Source organism: Carettochelys insculpta, chromosome 22, assembly GCF_033958435.1.
Source record: "Carettochelys insculpta isolate YL-2023 chromosome 22, ASM3395843v1, whole genome shotgun sequence".
NCBI lineage: Eukaryota > Metazoa > Chordata > Testudines > Carettochelyidae > Carettochelys > Carettochelys insculpta.
In genome coordinates, this window is record NC_134158.1 from 24,940,106 (window position 1) to 24,948,356 (window position 8,251).

Below are 8,251 nucleotides of genomic sequence, written 5' to 3' on the forward strand. Positions count from 1 at the left end.
CCAGCTCAAGAACCTCCCGTTCCAGCTGCCCTATCAACGCATCCCGCCGCCGGCTGGCCCCCCGAGTATAGTCGCGGCAGAAGAGCCGCGCGCGCACCTTTCCCAGATCCCACCACCGCCGCGCCGAGGGAAAGGCACGCCGTTGCTCGCGCCAGGCCAGCCAGAACTCCCGGAAGGACGCCACGAAGCCCACGTCCTCCAGCAGGCTGTTATTGAAGTGCCAGTAGGCCGACCCCCGCTTCCCCAGCGAGAGGGAAGCCTTCACGGCCACCAGGTGGTGGTCCGAGAAGGGGGCCGGCCGCACGCTGGAGGCGTGGGCCCGGAAGAGATGGTGCCGTGAGATGTAAATGCGGTCCAACCGGGAGTGTACAGATGTATGGCCCACCACTCGGACGCAGGTGAAACCAGCGTCGTCGTCCGAGTGGTGGCTGCGCCAGACGTCCACCAGGGAGCGATGGATGAGAAGCTCCCTGAGGACGCCCGCAGCGGCCTGGCCATGCTCGGTCCCCGTGCGGTCCCGCTCCTCGAGGGTGCAGTTGAAATCCCCGCCGAGGACCAGGCACTCGCGAGGATCGATGGTGTCGAGGAAGGCCGCCGCCTGCCGGAAGAAGGGAGTTCTCTCCGGGTGGCGTGTCGGGGCATAGACATTGACGAGATGGAGAGGCAGCCCCTCCACCCGCACCCGGAGATACAGCAGGCGGCCGGGCACAACCTCGACGCTCCCCAGCACCTCGGGCCGCAGGTCTGGGGAGAACAGGGTCGCCACCCCGGCCCGGTGGGCCGAGAGGTGACTGAAGTGGACCCCGTCTCCCCACTCCAGCCGCCACTTCGCTTCGGCGGCTGGGGTAGTGTAGGTCTCCTGTAGGAAGGTGACCGAGTACCCCCCCTCCCGAAGGAAGGAGAGCACTCGGCACCTACGGAGACCCGACCCGCAGCCCCTGGCATTTAAAGTGGCAAAGATGATCGGCGCCATTTGGAGGGCTGGGGAGGATCCTCGCCGGAGGGAGTACCGACGGCTCCGGTGGGGCCACGCAGCAAACCGTGACCAACCCCGAAGGCGACGAGGGCGTCACGGAAGCTGCGGGCCCGTTGGTAAGCCGAGGCATCCCTCCTCCCGGTCCCCTTGCCCTCCTTAAGAAGGGCCCTCACGGATTTCAGGATGGTGTGGAAGTCCCCCCAGCGCTGGAGGGCGAGAGCAACCTTGTTCTTGGAGCCACGAATGTCCTCCAAGAACCGGCGCATCTCTCCCACCAGCGCATGGGGTGCCGAGGCCTCGGGGTCTCCAGTACCCGTCGGCCTCGTGTACCCTTGGGCCCCACGGCCAGAGAAAGGATTGGGGTGGGGACTGGGGTCTGGTTTTGGGGGGGATGAGGGCGGCGGAGGGAGAGCAGCCCCGGAAGTGCTGGGAGAGGGCGATGTAGGGGGGGCCTCCCGAAGGATTACGGTTTCGGGGGCAGGTATGAGTGGGCAGGGGTCGAGGGGAGGGGTAGGAGGAGGGGGGGTGGGGGGGGAGGGCAGGGGGGATGGGACTCATCAAGGGAGGGGAAGGTTCATGAGGGGGAGGGAGGGGGGGCAGTGGGGGAGGGGGAGGAGGAAATGGAGGGGGAGGAGGGTCTGGAGGGGGTAGGATTGCAGGTTCTGGGGCGGGGTGTTGGCTGGGAGAAGGCGCGGGGATAATGGCGGGTGGTGGGGCTAAGATGGGAGCAGGAGCGGGGATATGGAGAGAAGGTGTCTCGGGAGGAGGGGCTTCCTCGGATGGTGGGGCGGGGGAGGGGGATAGGGGCGAGGTGCCGACATACTCGGCAGGAAGTGCCAACTGGTCGAGGGGGTGGGTGTTGGGGTCCTCGGTTTCGGGGCCAAAGGTGGGGGGCATGGGGAACTCTGCTTCCCCCAGGGTGCCCAGGGGCTGGCCAACTCCCGTGGGGAAGTCGTCTCTGATTAAGGGGGGGGTCGCCTCCTGCGACGTCCCAAGGCAGAGGGAGGCGGTGGTTGAGGGATCACTGGTAGACGGTGAGGGGGAGAATGGAGGGGGTGGGGGTGAGTGGATGGACGGCCCACAGGCCTCCAGTAGGAGGCTGTCCACGTCCAGGGCCACCGGGGTGAGGCCTAGGGCCTCGACCTCCTGCGAGAGGAGGGCGAGGCCGGGGCTCACCTCCTCCGGACGCTCCACAGCAGTAGTCTGGGTCGCGGCCGGAGGGGTGTCAGGGGAGGGCGCGGGTGTGCAAAAAACCCTCTCAGCTTCCTGAGGCTCTGGCTCCGGGGCGGAGGGGGTGTTGCCGTTCTCAGCCGCCACCGCGGCAGCCCCCGTCGCCCCCGGCAGATGATCGGCAGCCGGGGGTTCGGCAGGTGGGTCTGGGCTGGCGGCTCTTTTTAGCGCTTTGCGCGGCGCCTCCACCCCGTCCTCCGACAGGGTGGGGCGCCGGGTGCGCGCACTTCTTTTCTTTCGTTTCCCCCCCACCAGCACCCAGCCCTCCGAGGAGGCGGGCTGGGCAGTAGAGGAGGAGGGGCCAGGGGACAGGGCCGACGAGGAGGAAGGGAGGTAAGAAGGGGGCGGGGCGGCAAGGGGGGGGGACGACCCGCCCCGGGACGGGCCCTCTTCTGGTCCTGCCGCCGGCCCCTCCTCCCTCTCCTCCGCAGGCCCGGCTCTTGTGCCCGCTCGGGCGCCAGCGCCTGCTTCTTCTTGCCCGGCACCATGCGGCCGGGCATCCTCCGACGCCCGGGCGGCGATGGATCCGTCCGGGACGAGAGGAGGAGGGTCGGTCCCGGGGCCTGTCGCGGTCGGGGCGCCGCCGATCTCGTGGCTGACGCCCCCCGGGTCGGAGGAGGTCCCGGGCTCTCCTTCGTGCCGGGCCAGGGGGCAATCCCTCCGGACGTGCCCCGCCGCCCGGCACATAAAGCACCGGGCCTCCCCCAGGGTGTAAAAGACCCGGTACTGGGCCCCTTGATGGGGCACCAGTATAGTCCCCTCCTGGGCCACCCCGCCCCGTGCTGCCGCCGGCGGCAGTTGGACCCGGGCCTGCCGGCGGAAGGAGAGCACGTGCCGGAGGGCGGGGTCTTTGCAGCCTAGGGGGAGGGGACTCAGGACCGTCAAAGGCCGGCCCAGGGCAGTGAGGAAAGGCAGAAGGGCAGAGTTGGGAAGGAAGGGTGGGACAGAAGAGAAAACCACCCGCACGCCCAGGTCTTCCAGCGGCTCCAGGGGCACGTGCACGCCCCCAACCGCCAGGCCCCTCTCCACCGCCTCCTGGGCGGCGGCCTCCGAAGCCAGGAAGAACACGATCTTCCCGAACATCCGGGAGGCCGCCACCACGGCCGCGGGCCCCACCACCCGTGCCAACGCCCGCACGTAGGTCTCCACGTGGGGCGAGGCAGCCACCAGGAGGCAGCGGACTCCGTGCCTCCTGGTGAGCGCGGGGAAGGGGCCGCGACCGTTGGGGATGGTAGTCCCGGCAGAGGCGGCAGGAGTAGGGTGCGAGGCGGCGGCCGCCGCCTGGGCGTACGACCTGGGGGCCGAGAGGTCGGGGCCCCCAGGAGCGGTGGAGGGAACAGGGGGAAGGGGAGAAGGGGAGGCTGCACTGGATGTTTGGGCAGCCTGGGGGAGAGTCCCCGCCACGGGAGGTTTGGCCTTCCGGGCGGGGCTCTTGCCCTTTCTTTTCCCCTGGCCCCTCCTGCCCTTTTGGGGGGGGGGGTTTGGGGCTGGGTCGCCAGGGGGCGCCGCGGCGGAGGCAGTAGGAGCCCCGGAGCCTGCGCCCGCGCCCTCAGCCGACGTGGTTGTGATGTTCTGGGCAGCCCTGGACGAGTGGGCCGCCATTTCGGGGATAGGAGGGGTGACAGTGGAGGGGAGAGGGAGGGAGGGGTCACCAGATGACCCTCCAGTGGGCGTGGGGGCCATATTGGTGGGTTTGAGGGGGAAAAGGTTCATTGGGGGTGGGGGCCTTTAAGAGAAAGCGGGGGAGGGGGAGGAGAGTGGAAGGGAAGGAAGGAGTGAGGCGTGGCTGCCCCTCCCCCACCGGCTGGGCTGAGGACCCAGTCAGATGGGGGAAGGGCAGGGCAAGGGGAGTGAGGGCAGGGAAAAGGAGACACAGAAGAGAGACCACAACTCCCAGCACAAGAGGGTAAGATGGCTCCTGTTTCTGCACTGGGGTGTGGAGGGAGTCAAAGTTTGTGTGTGTGTGTGTGGGTTGTGGGGGGGCCTCAGGCGCTTGAGTAAACAGAAAAAGGGGGGGGGAAGGGGCGTGGGCACGTGGGGGGGCAGGGAGGAGGCACAGCCCGCTTAAGGGGGATGGCGGGGTTAATGAGGGGAAGGGTGTGCCCACGTGCGCCTGAGGGGTTGGCCCGTAGCAGCTGCTGCTGCAGAGCCTCGAGATGGCAGGGGAGAAGGCAGGGGCAGCTGATTGGAGGGGCCCAGGTGGAGGGGCCCCAGCGGCAGCTGGGTGTGGGGGGGGCAGTAGGAGGGGGGGGTGGCTGCAGGGGTGGGGCAGGGGCCACGCCCTAACACCCCACCCCTGGCTATGCAGCTCCCCCCCGGAGCCCCGGTGGAGAGGGGCCCTGCCCAAGCTCACCCCTCCCCAAGCCACTCCACAGGAGGCTGTGTGGAGGGAGCCCAACCGCCGCTTTAAGAGAGCCCCCTACCTTCTCCAGGTGGTGAGGATGCAGCAGCTGCTGGATGGAAGGTGGGCCCAAATGGGGGGCCAGCAGTTTCTCCCCCAAAGATGGAAGAAGGGGGGGGGGGGGGCCCCCTGCTGTAGGGCAGGGGGCAAGAGGCCCCCACCCTCCACCCACTCAGCAGTTCCTAAAAGGACTGGGTGAGGGTTGGGGGGAGAAGATAGACCCTGCCTGCCCGAGGCAGGAGGGAGGCTGACCCCAGAAGGGGGGGGGGGGGGGGGGGAAGGCAGCCCTGTGGGGGCTTCAGCCAGCCAAGGCCCGCCAGCCCCCAGATGCTCGCCTTCCAGCCGTGGGAGAGGGTCCCACGGCGGCGGCGGCGGCGGCGGCAGCAGCAGCAGCAGCCCTGCACGAGCACCTGCAGCTGGTCTCCTGCAGACCCGGAGGCCGGGGAAGCTATGCAGAGGCCCTGGTGGGAGGGGCCGGAGTCAGGAGACCAGAGGCCCGCCCCTCAGAGGGCGGGGCCAAGGGCTAGAAGAGCCAAAGGCGGGGCTCAGGAACCATTCAGGGCTGGGCCTCTGGGCAGGGAGGATGTGCCTGCACGAGCTCCTCGGGGCCAAAGGGAGAGGGCCTGCAGCCGCCCGGCCAGGCCGGAGGAGCAGGCCCCCAGAGGCTCCACGCAACCCCGGGTCCGTATGCCCCAAGGAGACTACTCGGACTTCCCGGACCTACCAGGACCTTCCCGCCGGTGGAGACCCCCTGCCTTGGAAGAGGCCCCGGGACTGGGCTGCTCCAGAGCCCCGGCGGATCCTTACAACACTCAGACCCAGGACCGCCCTGCATCTCCTGTATTGCCGCCGCCTGACTACCCTAACGACATGGTTATGGACGATTGGCCAGAGCCCCCAAAGGTGGATGACCCAGAGGAGACCGACCTAGGAGGACCCCTTGACCAGATGGACTGGGACCTGCTGCCAACAGAGGGTGAGGTAGGAAGTGGCCCGGGGAACGTTGCTCACGAACCAATGGCAGTGTGTTGCGGTCTGGATCCCCACTGCCAGGGTTGCATGTGAGCGACCCCCAGGGCCCCGGGCTGGGTCGCAGTGGAGTGGGAGGGCCTGCGACCCCCTACCCCCCTCCTTGACAGGGCCAGCCCCCGCTGAGCCTGTCTGTAAACCCTTGTGTTGCTGCCCTGCCCCAAACTCAGGGCTGGGCCGGTGCTTAACTCTTGTGAACTGCTGCCCCGCCCTAGACTGAGGGCTGGGGCCTGTACGGTGGTAGCGGTGAGCCGCTGACTGCCTGAACTGAGTACGGGCTGGTGCCCTATCCCCCCTTTTTGTTGCCGCCCGCCCTAGACGCCATAGCTGGGCGTCACGGGACATGTTACAACCCCCCACCTCACCCATAACACCCCAGCCACCAATACTCCCCAGCTCAGCCATAGGACCCCACCCACCCACACCTGCCACCTCACCCATAACACCCCAGCCACCAACACACCCTACCTCACCCATAATACCACAGCCACGAATACTCCCCATTTCACCCATCACACCCCAGCCAACAACTCCCCCAACTTACCCATAACACCCCAGCCACCAACTCCCCCTATTTCACCCATAAGAACACAGCCACCAACACCCCCATCTCACTCATAACACCCCACCCACCAGCAACCCCCAAACTCAACCATAACACCCCAGCCACCAACACCCCCAGCCACCAATACTCTCCACATCACCCATAATACCCCAGCCACAAATTCTCCCCATTTCACCCATAATACCCCAGCCACAAATTCTCCCCATTTCACCCATAACACCCCAGCCACCAATACTCCCCAACTCAGCCATAAGACCCCACCCACCCACACCCACCACCTCACCCATAACACCCAGCCACCAACTCACCCACGTCACACATAACACCCCACCCATCAATACTCCCCACCTCACCCATAACACCCCAGCCACCAACACCCCCCGTCCCACCCAAAACACCCGAGCCACCAATACTCCCCACCTCACCCATAACACCTCAGCCAACAACACACCTCATTTCACCACTAACATCCCACCCACCAACACCCCGCAACTCACCCATAACACCCCCCACCTCACCCATAAGACCCCAGCCACCAACGCCCCCCATCTCAGCCATAACACCGCAGCCACCAATACTCCCCATTTCACCCATAACAGCCCACCCACCAAAACTCCCCATTTCACTCATAGCAGCCCACCCATAAAACACCTCCATCTCATTCATAACACCCCACCCACCAACACCCCCAACTCACCCATAACACCCCAGCCACCAAAATAACCCCACATCCCCCACAATACCCCACCCACCAATGCCCCCTATTTCACCCATAACACCCCAGCCACCAACATCCCCCACCTCACTGCAGCCACCAATACTCCCCATCTCACCCATAGCGCCCCAGCCTCCAACACCCCCCCATCTCAGCCATAACACCCCAGCCACCAATGCCCCCCATTTCACCCATAACACCCCACCCACCAACAACCCCCAACTCACCCATAATAGCCCAGCCACCAACACCCTCACCTTACCCATAACACCCCAAATTTCACCCATAACACACCACCCACCAACACCCCCCAACTCACCCATAAAACACCAGCCACCAGTACTCCCCATTTCACCATAACACCCCACCCAGCAATGCCCCCCACCAAACCCATAACGCCCAACCCACCAACACACGCCATTTCACCCATAACGCACCCACCAACACCCCCATCTCGGCCACAGCCCCTCACCCAACAACACCCCCCATCTCACCCAGAACACCCCAGCCACCAACACCTCCCAACTCACCCAGAACACCCCAGGCACCAAAATCGCCCACCTCACCCATAACACCCCAGCCAACAATACTCCCCATTTCACCCATAACACTCTACCCACCACACCCATAACACCCCATCCACCAACACCCCACTTTTCACCCATAGCACCCCACCCACCAACACCCACACCTCACCTGCAACACCCCAGCCACCAATACCCACCATCTCAGCCATAACACCCCAACCACCAACACTAGCCACTTCACCCATAACACGCCAGCAACCAACACCCCCCACCTCACCCATAAGACCCAAGGCACCAACACCCCCACCTCACCCAGAACACCCCAGCCACCAATACTCCCCACCTCACCCATAACACAGCACCCCACCCACCAACACCCCCATCTCAGCCACAACACCAACTAACACCCCTTACCTCACCCATAACACCCCAGCCACCAACACCGCCCACCTCACCCACAATACCCCAGCCAGCAACACCCCCCCACCTCACCCATAATACCCTACCCACAACACCCCCCACCTCACCCATAATACCCTACCCACAACACCCCCCACCTCACCCATAACACACCAGCCACCAATATTCCCCACTTTACCCATAACACGCTACCCACCAACACCCCTATCTCAGGCATAAAACCCCATCCACCAACACCCCCACCTAACCTATAACCCCGGTGTTGGTGGGAGGGGTGTCATGGGTGAGGTGGGGGGTGTTGGTGGGTGGGGTATTATGGGTGAGCTGGGGGGTGTTGGTGGGTGGGGTGTTTTGGGTGAGGTGGGGGGTATTGGTGGAATTGGTGTCA